Source organism: Nomascus leucogenys, chromosome 2 (genome assembly GCF_006542625.1).
Source record: "Nomascus leucogenys isolate Asia chromosome 2, Asia_NLE_v1, whole genome shotgun sequence".
Classification (NCBI taxonomy): Eukaryota; Metazoa; Chordata; class Mammalia; order Primates; family Hylobatidae; genus Nomascus; species Nomascus leucogenys.
Window position 1 is genome coordinate 64,811,279 of NC_044382.1, and position 15,222 is coordinate 64,826,500.

Genomic DNA, 15,222 nt, shown 5'->3' on the forward strand with positions numbered 1-15,222 from the left:
GCATTGGCCTTGGGCCTGAGATGAGATCAAGGACTGAGCAGAAATCACCACTGTGCCAACTTAGAGTCTCATAAATGTTTCTCTGGTTTGTGCTATGGAAAAGGAGAAGCCTAAAGGTGGAAAGGGTTTCGCTCAAGGTCACACACAACTGAGAGGCCAAGACAGGTCTAAGGACATTGACTTTTAAAATTTTTAGTTTTCTATTATTTTTAGAGACATCTCATTTGTCACCTAGGCTGGAGTGCAGTGGCGCCATCATAGCTCACTGCAGCCTTTACCTCCTGGGTTCAAGCAATCCTCCCTCCTCAGCCTCCCATGTAGCTGGGGCTACAGACATGCACCACCATACACAGCTGACTTTTTTATTTTTATTTTTATTTTTATTTTTGTTGAGACAAGGTCTTGCTGTGTTGCTCAGATTGGTCTCAAACTCCTGGCCTCAAGCAATCTTCCCACCTCAGCCTCCCAAAGTGCTGGGATTACAGGCATGAGCCATGGGGCCCAGCCAGCATTGACTTTTAATCCCTGGCCTGTAAAAGTATGCACACAATATTATTTAAAACCTATACCTGCCTGTCTCCCTTTCCAAAGTCAAGAATAGGACCAGGATAAGGCTGGAGATGAGATTGAATTTGGGGTTGGACTCATTCTCATTTCTATCTCATTATCTTACACCTGAAGGCACTAATAAATATTCAGTAGATAAACAGATGCAGAGATGGACATATAAATAGATGAATAGGTGAATGAACAAATGAATAGATGGGTGGATGAATGCATGGATGGATGAATGAATGGACGGATGGATAGATGAGTGAATGGATGGATGGATAGATGAGTGAATGGATGGATGGGTAAATGAATGGATGGATGGATGAATGGATGGATGAATAAATAAATGGATGGATACATGAATGTATATATGGATGGGTAAAGGGATGGATGGAGGGATGGATGAATGGATATTAAAATTAAGAAAAGCGACAAAGCTGAGGCCTAACAGCCCCCTCCCAGGATTGAAGGCCAGAGTTTGTCCACATACATTTTGTGTGTGTATAATAGAGTTGACCCTCACAAGAGTTCCAAATAATTAGTAGCCAGTACAAAATCAGGAGATTTCACACTTAAAAATGCAGATTTATGGCTTTTATTCTTTTTTTTTTTTAAGAGACAGTGTTATGCTACATTGCTTAGACTGACCTCAACCTCCTGGGCTCAATCTTCCTGCCTCAACTTCCCAAGTAGGTAGAATTACAGGTGAGTGCTACCACAGCTGGCTCTGACTTTTCTTGAAAAAAAAAAAATCAAAAGACATAGTAACACCAGGTTTGCACTCCACATGAAAACAATCTTGAAGCTGAATAGCAGCTGCTCCTTTTGAAGGGAGAATGATTTCTGGTTCACCACAGTCCCTACCATTTCCTACTATCCCCACACCTCCCCAGTATCCTCAGCTACATCACTTGGTCAGCCCCATAGGTATCTGCATTATCAATTCTTAACTTAAAGAAAATCTTTTGTCACTCTTGTTCCCCTCAGTTTGCTGACACTGCACCAGCCAGTCTGAGGCTGGTATTTTCTTACTTTGCCCTAATCTTCCCCTTCATCCGGCATTCTGCAGTTCTGGGTTGTGCACCCAGGGGATGTTAACCAATGCCTTAACTTAAGATGCAGAGAAGACTCTGCAGCCCACCTCACTCCAGTCTCCCATGGGAATGGTAAAAGTTCTAGGCAGCTGGGTGTGGTGGCTCACGCCTATAATCCCAGCACTTTGGGAGGCCAAGATGGGAGGATCACCTGAGGTCAGGAGTTTGAGACCAGCCTGGCCAACATGGCGAAACCCCATCTCTACTGAATATACAAAATAAATAAATAAATAATAAAAAAATTAGCCAGGCGTGGTGGCAGGTGCCTGTAATCCCAGCTTCTCGGGAGGCTGAGGCAAGAGAATCGCTTGAACCTGGGAGTTGGAGGTTGCAGTGAGCCAAGACTACACCACTGCACTCCAGCCTGAGTGACAGAGTGGGACTCTGTCTCAAAAACAACAACAACGACAAAAACACAACAACAAAAAAACCACAAAGTCTAGGTAAGGGCTCCCTCATGGCAGAAAAGAAAGGTAGTTTGGGTACTTGTGTTGAGTGGGCATGCAGGCAGACTTGAGGAAAAGGATGAGCCGGCCATCCAGAAGCTAAAAAGGAATGATTTCAGAAAGTGTCCCTTATGCACTTTTGTATTTCATTGACATTTTAATTAAGACTGGAGCACTCTTTGGGGAGCTCTGCTCTGAAGTTGAAATCACTTTAATATGCTGCCCTAGCATAAAGTTAGAGATGAATGGAAGCCTGGGGTTCTCATATGTTTCATGGTACTTAGCAATTCTTTTTCACAATGCATTATGATGTTAAGATGGTTTATGAGTTTCTGTTGGTTAAGTGCAGCGATATCAAATTATAATTTTGCTCAGTGGATTTTGCTCTAAGAAGATTAAAGAGCACTTAGGCCTCCCCTGGTGGGAGGCAGGTCCCAAGATCACCTCAAGCTCCAGGCAGGCCCCAGTAGTTAAAACTGTTGCTGTAGAGCAATGAGGTGAGCTCTGGTTGAGGGATGGTTGAGTGTCATGGCTGCAGGGTCACAACCTCAAGTTTAGCAGCACGTTCTGGAAGCTGTCCTAGCTGGGGATGAGTCGATGTGTACTAGGAATTGCATTTCACATAAGACCCTCCTCAACTTTCATGTGACAAATTTTTGCTTACAGAGCAATGCACTTTCATATCCCGTTGCGGTATTTAAATTTTTTTTCTCTTGGTGGCTGAAACCTAAACACAATCAGAGGTGCATAATGTGAAGTATTCCCACCATGTTTTTTATTTTTAACATCAGTTGGATGTAGCTCTTTGGTTGGTGTGTACTTACTGCCCTTGTTCTTCATCAAAGTAGTTTTATCTATATCATCTAAACTTTGTGCAAAATGGCTCCCACAAGCATTGTGAATGGTATTATCAGTTTGAAATCATTATATAACCTTCCAGCAATGAAATAAGTAAAGAACACTGAAATAACAGCTGCTTTTAAGGTTTGGGAACTTCAAAAACTAGGGTAAAGAAGGCTCATTTAATACATCTTTTAATAAATATTTGGAATAAGTGGGTACTCATCTGGAAAAAATATAAAGTTGGATCCCTACCTCACAACTTATACAAAAATAAATTCCAGATGAATCAATGTTTTCATACATACAATAAAACATAAAAGAATTGAAGAAAATACAGAGAAAATTTAAAATAATCTCAGAATTGGTAAGATTTTTCAGAATATGACTGAGTCATCAGAAACCATAAAAGAAAACATTGATCAATTTGCCTACAAGAAAATCTTTATAAGGCTGCATAACAAAAAAGCAAACATTAAAGTAAAGCAAAATACATGTGGAAAAATACTTGCAGCTCCCATTTTACAATAACAAATTTTCTGAATGCATAAAGAATTTCTATAAATCAATAAGAAAAAGTCAAATGACTGAACAGAAAAATGTGCTGAGAATATGAGCAAGCCACTCAAGGAAAATGAAATTCAGTTGACCATTGAACAACACAGATTTGAACTGCACAGGTCCACTTACACGATGAATTTTTTTGAAAAATTTACATAAAGGCCAGGCGCGGGTGGCTCATGCCTGTAATCCCAGCACTTTCAGAGGCCGATGTGGGCAGATCACCTGAGGTTAGGAGTTCGAGACCAGCCTGGCCAACATGATGAAACCCCTTATCTACTAAAAATACAAAAATTGTCCGGGCATGATGGCGGGTGCCTGTAATCCCAGCTACTTGGGAGGCTGAGGCAAGAGAATCGCTTGAACCCTGGAGGCAGAAGTTGCAGTGAACTGAGATCACACCACTGCACTTCAGCCTGGGTGACAGAGCAAGACTCCATCTCAAATTAAAAAAAAAAAAGTTACATGAAGTGTGCCTGCCTTTTAAGACACTTCCACTTAATGAATAGTAAATATATTTTATTTTCTTAATGATTTTCTTTTCTCTAGCTTACATTATAGTAAGATTGTACTATATGATACATATAACGTACAAAATATGTGTCAGCTGTTAATGTTATTGGTAAGGTCCACAGTAGGCTATTTGTAGTTAAGTTTTGGGGGAGACCAAAGTTACACACAGATTTTTGACTGTGATAGGAGTTGGCAATCCAACTCCTATGTTGTTCATGGGTCAATTGTACTGTTTTTCATTGGCCACATTGGCAAATATCACAAAGTTTGACAGTATATTCTTTTGAAAAGGTTCTGGAGAAATAAGCAGACTCAATAGTACATGCTTCACTTTCTCTAGATAGACTCGCGAGAAACAAGTCTTTGTCTCTAAGGGGTGAAACTGGGTGGCTGGTATGTGAAAGAGACTTTGTAACTTAAAATTTTCCACCACATGTATGTATTACCTTCTAAAATAGAATATTATGCATAAATATATAGAGAGATATAGATGTAGATGAGATACGTATACAATATTGCTGGCTTGATTCTTGAACTTATTTTTCCGTTGGTGTTTGCCAATATAGGCTTTAGCCCAAGAACAAACATTTATGGAATCAATTATACTTTAATTAAAAAGGACTGTTCTCTCTCCTTTCTCTTCTACCCTGCAAACCCTTCAAAACCTCAAGGCTAAGAGAACTAACACATAGTAGGAACTCAGGAACTCAGTAAATGTTGTGAAGTGAATGAATGCACCTGACTTGACCTCTAGTGGGGGCCAGGAAAAACCACCTTCTTCCCACTTTTTTCATGGTTAGGACCTGAACACCCATGCTTCCTGACTTCAAAAAGAGAGAAATTGGGTAGAATCAAATGACAGGTCACCTAGGCCAGAGGATAACAGGAGGAAATGGTTAGGTCTAGCTGTACAACTTTAGACATGTTACTTAAACTCTTTCTGAATCTCTGTTTCCTGGTCAGTAAAATGGAGATACTAATTACTTTCTAGGGGATCTTTCTTTCTTTCTTTCTTTCTTTCTTTCTTTCTTTCTTTCTTTCTTTCTTTCTCTCTTTCTTTCTTTCTTTCTCTCTTTCTTTCTTTCTTTCTCTCTTTCTTTCTTCTTTCTTTCTTTCTTTCTTTCTTTCTTTCTTTCTTTCTTTCTTTTTCCTTTCTTTCTTTTTCTTTCTTTCTTTTCCTTTTTCTTTTCCCTTCTTTTCTGTTCTTTCTTTTTTTTTTTTTGAGACATGGATGCCCTGTTGCCCAAGTTGGGGTGCAATGGTGCAATCATGGCTCATTGCAGTTTCCAGCTCCTGGGCTCAAGTGATCCTCCCACCTTAGCCTCCCAAGTAGCTGGGACTATAGATGTGCGCCACCACGCCCGGCTAATTATTTTTATTTTTAGTAGAGACAAGGTCTTGCTATGCTTCCGAGGTTGGTTTTGAACTCCTAGCCTCAAGTGATCCTCCTACCTTGGCCTCCCGAAGTGCTGAGATTACAGGCATGAGTCACCACTCCAGGCCTGTATTTCTAATAGTATGAGTGTGTGTGGATGCTTATGTGCATGCATGCATACACATGTACATTTAGTAAAACGTTTCTAAACTAGGACTCCAGTTCTATCCCAGATCTCCCAGGAAAGCCTGGGAAACCTTAGCTAAATGTGTTTTGGGGAGTGCTCGGCTTTCTTTTCTGTGGTTGGAGATGATTCCCTTCTAATCTCACTACAGTGTTATTTTTTTGCTTTTGTTTTTTGTTTTTTAAAAATCAAATGAGGTGAATGAGAAACCAGTCTGCAAACTGGAAAGAGCTATGCACATTAATAATTATGAGAGTTTTATGCCTTTTGCTGAATTCAGGCTCTGGCTCTTATTAAAAATGCCGACTTCGTTGGTCCTTCTGCTTGGCCATTCATATTCACTCTGCTTAATCATTTGCACCTCAAGGTAAATTAACAGATTAGGCCAAGGAGAGTGTGGAAGAGAGTAATTCGTAGTATGAGAAATAATAATCACAACAATAATAATGTCAACATTTATTGGGTGCTAACTCTGCGCTGGACTCAGTAGAGACCTCTCCAGAGATGAGGGATGTATAAGAGAAGAAAAGATAAATTGTGGTTAGTCTGGCAAAAGCTTGCTAATAGAGTGCTGTGATCTTTTTGCTCATGAGGGTTATGTGCGTGTGTGTGTGTGCACGCATGCGCGTGTGTGCACGCTCATGGGGGCGTGTGCTTGTTAGCATATTGGTTTTCCTCATCTCTTCCCCCTCAGGGGGTGAGGAGACATAGGAAATGGGGGAAGGCCTCCGAGCAGGCTCCACTTATTACATGTGGTACAATGCAAGGATTTCCAAACTGTGAGAGATCGGGGTCACAACCTTGGCTTTGCCAGTGACCATGCTGTGTGACTTTGGCCAAATTTCACCTCCTCTTTTAGTTTCATTGTCTGCTCTGCTGAAATGAAAGGGTTTCCTGAGTCACGCTGGTAATAGACACCTACAGTTTTGCCCCCACCCAGGCCTCCATTTGGTTTCTCTGGCTCTGAACTCTGCGTAGAATGGGCCAGAAGGAACCTATCCTTAGTTCCAGGCAGGCAGGGAACCTTGACCGCTGTGGTGATTGGCTCCAGGATGGGCAAGGGACCCCTTCAGAGCCCTAGAGATAACCTATGGCTTTTGCTCTAGGGACAGAACAGATGCTGTTTCCCAGGGGACCAATCCCAGAAATACGTGGAGCTGGAGCTTCTGGCAGCCTTTTTGCCACCACGAGGTAAATATCTGTGTGAGTAAGGAACCAACACAGCCAAACGTGGAGCAGAGAGATAGAAACTGAGTCCAGGGGCCATTGTTGGAGCACCTGGATCCAGGTGATCCTGAACAGACACCTCTGTACTTTTCTCTCCTAAAACCTAATAAACTTGATTCCTATTCCTGTTCTTCGTTTAAGCCTATGTGGCTTGGGATTCTGTCACTCGCAGCTGTGTGGTGACCTTATGCAGTGTTTATGGGGTTTACACAATGGTTGTCATGGTCTTTTCAGTTCAGGAATCCCAAAGCTTTATGGCTCCTATGATTCTCCCAGGAGTGAGTGGGGCTGGCTGCAGGAAACTGGGTCACAAGGCCTCAGCCACAATTGCCTTGACTCTGCTAATGTGGTGGGGGATTGGCCTGGTCCCCACAAGGAGAGAAAGTGTTGAGTCCCATGTCTCACCACTCTTTGTGAGTATAATTATTTTGATGCCAAAGTATTAATGGGCTTGGCTGTGACATGTTTTCCCAGACCCCTCTTTTAGATGTCATGTTATAAATGGTTATCTCATTGTATAATATTTTTAAATTTGAAAATTTAAATACTGAAATACCACTGGCCCCAATGGTTTCAAGTAATGGCTTGCAGACTTGTAGTGATCTCTACTCAAAACTTAGAAGCTTTCACATGAAATTCCACATTCCTGGTTTCCCTGAAGAGGGAGAAGGCCTGGCATTGCTACATAGCACCACTGGGATACACACCAGGGGTGATAAGCGCCTGACACTGAGCTGCCCCCACTCCCTTGGATGGGGCCCGCCTTCTGCATCCTGACCTGGGTCTCCACTGCTGTGCATGCACAGCCCCCGTATCAATCAAGAGTAAGGAAGACTTAGGCAATCCTCCTTCAACACCAGCGCCCAGGGAGTTTCCAAAAGTGCAGTCACCCCGGGATACCTCTCTCCTGCACATTGCTTGTGATCCCTAGCTGTGAATACTAACAGGAGTTTTATGCTTCTATGCTCTGTACCAAATGCAGTGTGCACCAGCTCATACCATTCTCATGACAGTCCTGGTTGAGGGTCATTCCATCCCTTTCCACATAAAAAGTCCGAGGGTCAAACACACGTGTATCTTTTTTTTTTCTTCTTTTTTTGAAATAGGCTCTTGCTTTGTCACCTAGACTAGAGTGCAGTGGCACGATCACAGCTCACTGCAACCTCGGCATGATCACAGCTCACTGCAACCTCGACCTCCTGGGCTCAAGCGATTCTCCCAGATCAGTCTCCCAGGTAGCTGGGACTACAGCTATGTGCCACTATGCCTGCCTTCTTTTTGTTTGTGGAGACAGAGTCTCACTATGTTGCCCAGGCTGGTCTCAAACTCCATGCAATCCTCCCACCTTGGCCTCTCAAAGTGCTGGGATTACAGTCACGAGCCACCATGCCCGGTGCCCACACCATGCATCTTGAGACACCACGCTTGGCACCCACAGCATGCATCTTACCCAAGGCCACATCCCTAGGGAGAGCTGGGACCAGAGAAGACCCCCTGCCCTGCGAGCTCGTTTTGACCTTTGTGTCTGGGGCAATCAGCAGAGGTGACCGTACCATGGCACCCCACACCCAGTCCAGTTTTGAGAGGAAGGAGGTGGAGAGGAGTAGGTAGACATAGTAAAATAAATGTCATGGAAGCCAAATTTAGAGGACATGGAGAATGTCGAAGTGAGAAGCTGGCAGGTCATTTGGTCCAATGCTCTTGTTTTCTCCATGGGGCAAAGGGGGGAAGGTGACAGTTTCAAGGACACACAGTGGCACTGGAAACAGAGAAGGGTCATTACACTAGACCAGATTCTGAGACCTAACATGAACCCTGGGCTTCCCCATTTAGCACCGCTTTCCCCTGAAAGCTTCATTCACTTGCTTACCCAGGGCAAGGGGAACTCCTGGCCATGTGCCTGGGGGCCTTTGTTCTCTCTTCCTGCTCCTCCAGAATAACTTCCCCTTGGGTAATTTTCCCATTACACTGTTCCTCTTTGGACTTTCAGAAATAAAAACCCAGCCCCCCTGGTGTGCAGTCACACTTGCGCCCTGAGGAGTGTTAAAATTCAGCTTGAGAGGCACTTAGTGTCACAGAAGCCTAGATAAAGAAACAAGACTTCAGGCAGGAAGAAATAATAAAAAAGAGGCAGGACTTCAAGTGTCCTGTGAAACACAGCATTCGGCCTCCGGCACACACATCCGCGGGAGGTGGCTCAACTTCTTTAGAAAGTGGTGAGTTTTGTGTGAGCACAGATGCATTTTGTTTTCCTATGAGGAATCAATGATTAAATCATCAGAAAGCTAAAAACCAGGCTGCCTGAATATTCCCCCATGTGTTCCCTGTGTCTCCCCTGCACCTCCTGCTCAGGAGGTACAGGCTTTATCTCCAAAGCTTTAGTTTAAATGTCCAACACATCTTATTAATGAAAGTAATAAGCTGTTGTTTATTATATGTCATGATGGGGAATATGACTATTTAATATAAACCTGACATTTAAATTCCACTTAGTTCTGAGACGTGGACGATATCAAGGCGTAACTCTTTACCCTGGAGTAAAAACTCCCTAGGTCTGCATTTTAAAGCATTGAAGTTTTCAAAGTAATCAGGTTCCTTTTTCTTTTTTTTTTTCCAGAGGAACCAAATTGTGAAGACATCTGTTCTGTTATTAATTTCACATACATCTTAAGCTCCTCAAGGCCAGAAATGAGGCTTCATTCACGTCGAATTAATGAAACATGATTGTAAGTCCCTTGCTTGGAAATGCTGTCACACAGTTCTGAGCTGCTTATAAGCACTGAGTAATCTCCGAAACTGCCAGGGGAAGGCCACTTGAAATCTGCCCTCCCCTCCCCCTGCCACCCGAAAACAATATCTGAATATATCACAACACTAACCATATCCTGAAAGATTAATAGCAGATAAAAATTTCTGGGAAATGAATCAGACTTTCTCAGTAAAGGATACAGAGATCTCAGGCAAAAGCAGATTGCATAGTGGAAGAGCTCTTTGGGATACAGTTTAATAACTGTGCCCCAGGCTGCCCCAGAATACACCCAAAAGGACGATGGTGGGCCGGGAAGGGGGTGGGGAGTCTTGGAATTTCTTGCAGAGATCTCTTTTGAGGGTGTGTATGAAAATGTACTAGAGGTGACACCAGATGTGAAACTGGAACCTTGATCTGCAAAAGCATGATGTATGTGTCAGGTGTGTGGGAGAATGTGTGTGCATATGGAATCCGTGTGTGAATGCATGCAGGAATGTGTATGAGTCTACTAACATGTGGGTGAGTATGTGTATATCAGTGTGTGAGTTCGTGCACATATGAGTGTGAAAATGTTGTGTTGTGAGTTTGTGTTGGTGACTGTGTATGAGGGTATGTGTGTATGAATATGGGTGAGTTTGCATGTGTGAAAATGTCTGTGTTGCGAGTTTTAATTGGTGAGTGTGTATGAGGGTATGTGTGTATAAATATGGGTGAGTTTGCATGTGTGAAAATGTGTGTTGTGAGTTTGTGTTGGTGAGTGTATATGAAGGTATGTGTGTATGAACATGGATGAGTTTGCATGTGTGAAAATATGTGTGTTTTGAGTTTTCATTGGTGAGTGGGCATGAGGGTATGTGTGTATGAATATGGGTGAGTTTGTGTGTGAAAATAATTTTGTGTGTCTGTGGATGCATATGAAGGTGTGTGTGTGTGTGTGTGTGTGTGTGTGGTGAGTGTATGCATTGACATGCACAGACCTCTCAGGACAGACAGGAATCAGTCAGTCCGGGATGGATCTTAAATAGCAGCTCAGCACAATACCATGCCCATCTGAGCTAGTCTTGAAAGGAGCTTGCTCTTGAAGTTTTGGGTTTGGGGGGCTTGATTTTTTTTGTCAAATAACTGAAAATGCCAGCAGAAAGATTGTCTGGAGGGAGGCATGAGATGGGGAGCCTGAGATTTCTTAATCAAACTTTCAAGTGTTATTTTTGGTCTTCTGCTGAGCTGGGACCAAAAAAGAATCTGCATATGATATTTACATCTCAAATCTTCAGAGCCTCGTTAGCTTTGATAGTTATTTATTTATTTATTTATTTGCAAAAAGGAATTTAAATCAAACAGAGAGGCACAAAAGCAAAACCTTTGAATGTAGTGCAAAATTAATTAAAACAGGCAGCCGAAGGGTAGAGTGAAATACAATGGAATCCAGAAAAAAAAAAAAAGACAATGAAACTAATTAGACTCTGATGGGAAGATCCTTCCTCGTTTGGTGACCATCCATTGGTAATTAATAAGTCACAAATATTGATGTTTGAAGAAAAGTGCCAGAATTTTAACCCCTGTTTTTCCAGAAGTTTTAAAAAAATTTCTTTAGATTCTGATCTTCTAAACAATCAGTCAAATTATTGGATGTTGTATTTTACAGTCATGTGTTGGTGACAGATGGGGATGTGTTCTAAGAGATGCATCATGAGGCTATTTCATCATTGTGCCAGCCTCATAGAGTGTACTTACAGCACCTAGATGGTATAAGCTATATGGAATAGCCTTTTGCTCCTAGGCTACAAATCTGTGTAGCATGTACCACACTGAATACTGTAGGCAATTGTAACACCATGGTAAGCATTTGCATATGTAAATATAGAAAAGGTACAGTAAAATTATGGTATAAAAAGTAGAAAATGGTACACCTGTATAGGGCACTTACTGTGAATGGAGCTTGCAGCACTGGAATTTGTTCTGGGTAAGTCAGTGGGTGAGTGGTGAGTGAACGTGAAGGCCTAGGACATTACTGTATACTACTAGAAACTTTATAAACACTGTACACTTAGGCCATGCTAAATTTATAAAAAATAAAGTAATTGCACTACAATGTTACAATGGCACTACAATGTTACAATGGCTACCGTGTCACTAGGTGATATGAATTTTTCATCTCCGTTATAATCTTATGAGACCACTGTCATATATGCAGCCTGTCATTGACTGAAACATCATTACACAGAGCATGACAGTATTGTGTTCTGGGGGAAACAGACTAGCATATACCAGCAACTGGTTAGCTCTCGACACCTGTCCTCAAAATAATGTACAGGTGGATCGAATTCAACTGTCAGCGGATAAAGATATATCTAATACAGGGGATGTTGGACTCCAGCAGTTAGCATTAACCCAGTGGTGGAACCAATTTGTATATATGAATAGATACAATCCCAGCTACATTTTTGCCCCTGTATATTTTGAGGCTTTGTTGTATGATCCATGCTTTGTAGATCTGTGAAAAACATTTCCAGGCATCCAGTTGAAAAACCCTTGACCAACAGTATGAAAACGACTTTTAGCTTTGCCTAAGCATAAGGCAGAATCAAAGGGGTCTGGCTTCCTTGTTGGAAGTTCTTTTGAATGAAGTGATCAGTTGGTATTTATGCTTTTTGTCCTTCTGTATTATGCAACAGCACAAATGCACAACTGCCCCAGTGGGACAATCTAATGCATAGCCAGCCTGTCACACAGTTTTAAAGTTGGATGCATGTGTCTTTGGCATGTCCCAGGTCTCCTTTCAACTTCTTTCAGAATCTCTTTTTTACCACCCTCCAGCCCAGCGCTTGAGGTTCTCAGGATGACCCTGGGTCATTTCTAGCTTAAAGAGAGTGGGCTTTGAGAAATACCTTGAAAAGTGTGAGTTCAATTTTTAAAGATGGCTAAAATGCTAGTGGTGAAATTTCAGGCTTTGTGGCAGTTGGATGAAAGGAATGTTTTTGAGCAAAAGATCTTTCCAACGATCCCTCAAACCTACAATGCATAAAAGTGGACTCATTTAGATAAGTCAGTAAATTTTGCCTGATCTCAGTTTTCCTCCATGTAAAGAGGAAGAAATGGAACTAGAAGTAGAATGATCTTTAAGATTTATTAAAGAGAGAGAGAAAGAGAGTATGGTTTGCCATGTGCAAAAAAAGGCAAGGCTCTTCCTTATAAGTAGCACAGGGATTCATTCATTCATTCATTCATTCATTCTGTGTGTGTGTGTGAGAGAGATCTCTGGGCCAAACCCTATATCACAGTTCTTTCACATCATTTCACCTACCCCTTACAGCAACCTTTGAGGTGGGTATTCCTAACAGGAGTGGTTGTCAATTTATTTAACTATCAATAAGCCACAGATACTTGCCAATCAGAAAGAACACTGAGTTAAACACTAGAACAGGGTCCTGGAGACCCCTGACTGTGCCAGGTATTTGTTGCTAGATGAGGCAAGAGGTGGGGAGGAGCCAGGGTACCTGGCACAGTGAAGGGGAGATTGTGAAGCTATTTGCCAACTGGCCTGGGAAATGCTCTAATTTTTAAACTGCTGGTATGGATTTTGTACTGTTGGATATAGCTGAACATCAGCCCTGATTTTCAATCTCCCCATTCTGCAAAGGACAAAGCTGAGGCCCTGGGAGGTCATGAAAGCTTCTCAAGATAAACCCATCAAAAAGTGACAGGCTTGAGTTGAAGGCTACTTTAAGTCTTTGAGACTCCAAAGTTGGTGTTCTTAACCATTATGCTGACTGTACACACGTCTCTAAGTTGACCTCAGTCTGTGCCAGGCTGGCCTGGCATTTCTCTACAAAGAACTGGAGGAAAGTGGATCTGGAGGAAAGAACTGGTTTGAGTGGGAGTAGAGTTGGCCAATTTAGTAAGTAAAAATACAGGACACACAGTTAAGTTTGAATTTCAGATAAACAGCAAATAATGCTTTTGTATATTTTTAGCTTATTGCATGGGATATACGTACACTAAAAATTATTCATTATTAATCTGATGTTCAAATTTAACTGGACATCTTGCATTTTATCTGGCAACACTAAGCGTGGAGGGAGGGCCACAGGGATGCTAAGACATTTCAAATACCAAGACATTTCAATCTGAAGAAACATTTTCTTTACTAGGAACTCCCTTTTGCAAAGTCAATGATATCAGCTGTAGTAAGAACACTTCTAACCTTACCCTGAGTACCTCCTTGATTTTAAAGTCATAGAATGTCAAGGCAGAGGTCATGTAAGCCAATACCCTGCCTCACTGTCTTTCTGCCTCTTTCTGTCCTCTCTCTGCCCAAGAAGGCAGAACCCACAGCACCGGCACTGTGGCTTGGCTTTGAAGCCAAGGAGCATAGCCCACGAGGCATGTCCTCATCTCCAAAGCACCTGGAAACTATTCCTTCCCTGAAGGTCTTCATGGTTAGCCTGCTGCAAGTCTCATGGTTTTTCAGCTGCAGTTGTAATTTCTGTAGCGCCTCCATCCCAGCTCAGCTGGTATTTATTAGAACACATTCCATTTGAAAAGAAAACTCTGTCTTAATTAAAGGTTGGCAATCCATAACCTGTTTGCAGATGAGAAAAATTAAGCAACTACTATGAACAGGGCAGTGTGTCTCCTCTGTTGGTTAGAACATTGCTGTCTAGACATGTGGAGCGTCTCCTGTGTTTCAGGCAATCCCTGCATCTACATCTGAGTGCATTTTTTTTTTTTTTTGGTGTTGCACAACAAATACAAATGAACCATGAGACCAAATGGAAGAGCTTTTGGAGTGAAACAGGCTTGTCTTCTGTTTTAACCACTCCCTGTCACAGACTGCTTTTCAAACACAATACCTGGGCGGGGTGGGTGGGGGTTAATGAAAAATGTTTGGTGTGCAAAACCCAGCCTCACTGTCTATGCCAATGGGTTGGTTTCTGGGGCCAAGTAGAAGCTGAGAGGATCTGATCTTTGCCTCACCTCTGGACCAAGAATGAAATAGACTGATGAAGAATAAAAATATTCCTTTCATGGGGTGAAGATTCTTAACCTGGATTCCATGAAACAGAAGCCCTCTAAGAATTCCATGGAATTCTTAGCTTGGATGGGAAAAAAAATGTATTTTTTATTTTTGCTAACTTCTTTTTTTTTTTGAGACGGAGTCTCGCTCTGTCACCCGGGCTGGAGTGCAGTGGCGCGATCTCGGCTCACTGTAAGCTCCGCCTCCTGGGTTCACGCCATTCTCCTGCCTCAGCCTTTCCAAGTAGCTGGGACTACAGGCACCCGCCACCACGCCCGGCTAATTTTTTTGTGTATTTTTAGTAGAGACGGGGTTTCACCATGGTCTCGATCTCCTAACCTCGTGATCCGCCGGCCTCAGCCTCCCAAAGTGCTGGGATTACAAGCGTGAGCCACCGCGTCCGGCCTATTTTTGCTAACTTCTAACTGAAAGTTAGCATTTCCTTCAATTCTGAATGTAGGCAACAAGCCAAAATTGTATCAGCACTACATGGGACTTTTGTGACTTCGTCATTAATAGATATCACAGATATTTTCATATCACATTATAGTTGCTACAGAGTATCTTGAAACAGACTCACTACTCTCTGGAAATTATAGTGATGAGTAAACCCACCTCTGTATCTTATTATATCTTGGTTAATAAAAGCCCACATATTACTATA

General features: G+C 42.2%; 1 protein-coding gene and 1 long non-coding RNA gene across 2 annotated transcripts in view; one reads left to right on the forward strand and one right to left on the reverse strand.

Annotated features, from left to right (window-relative positions):
* MMP2 (matrix metallopeptidase 2) overlaps nucleotides 1-15,222 on the reverse strand; it is a 115,966-nt gene that overhangs the window by 52,367 nt on the left and 48,377 nt on the right. The gene's annotated exons all lie outside the window — the stretch shown is intronic.
* LOC115830954 overlaps nucleotides 1-15,222 on the forward strand; it is a 35,380-nt gene that overhangs the window by 8,318 nt on the left and 11,840 nt on the right. The window contains exons 2-4 of the long non-coding RNA XR_004026502.1: nucleotides 1,169-1,257; nucleotides 6,672-6,756; nucleotides 9,410-9,518. This is a non-coding gene — a long non-coding RNA (uncharacterized LOC115830954). The remainder of the gene's footprint in view (nucleotides 1-1,168; nucleotides 1,258-6,671; nucleotides 6,757-9,409; nucleotides 9,519-15,222) is intronic.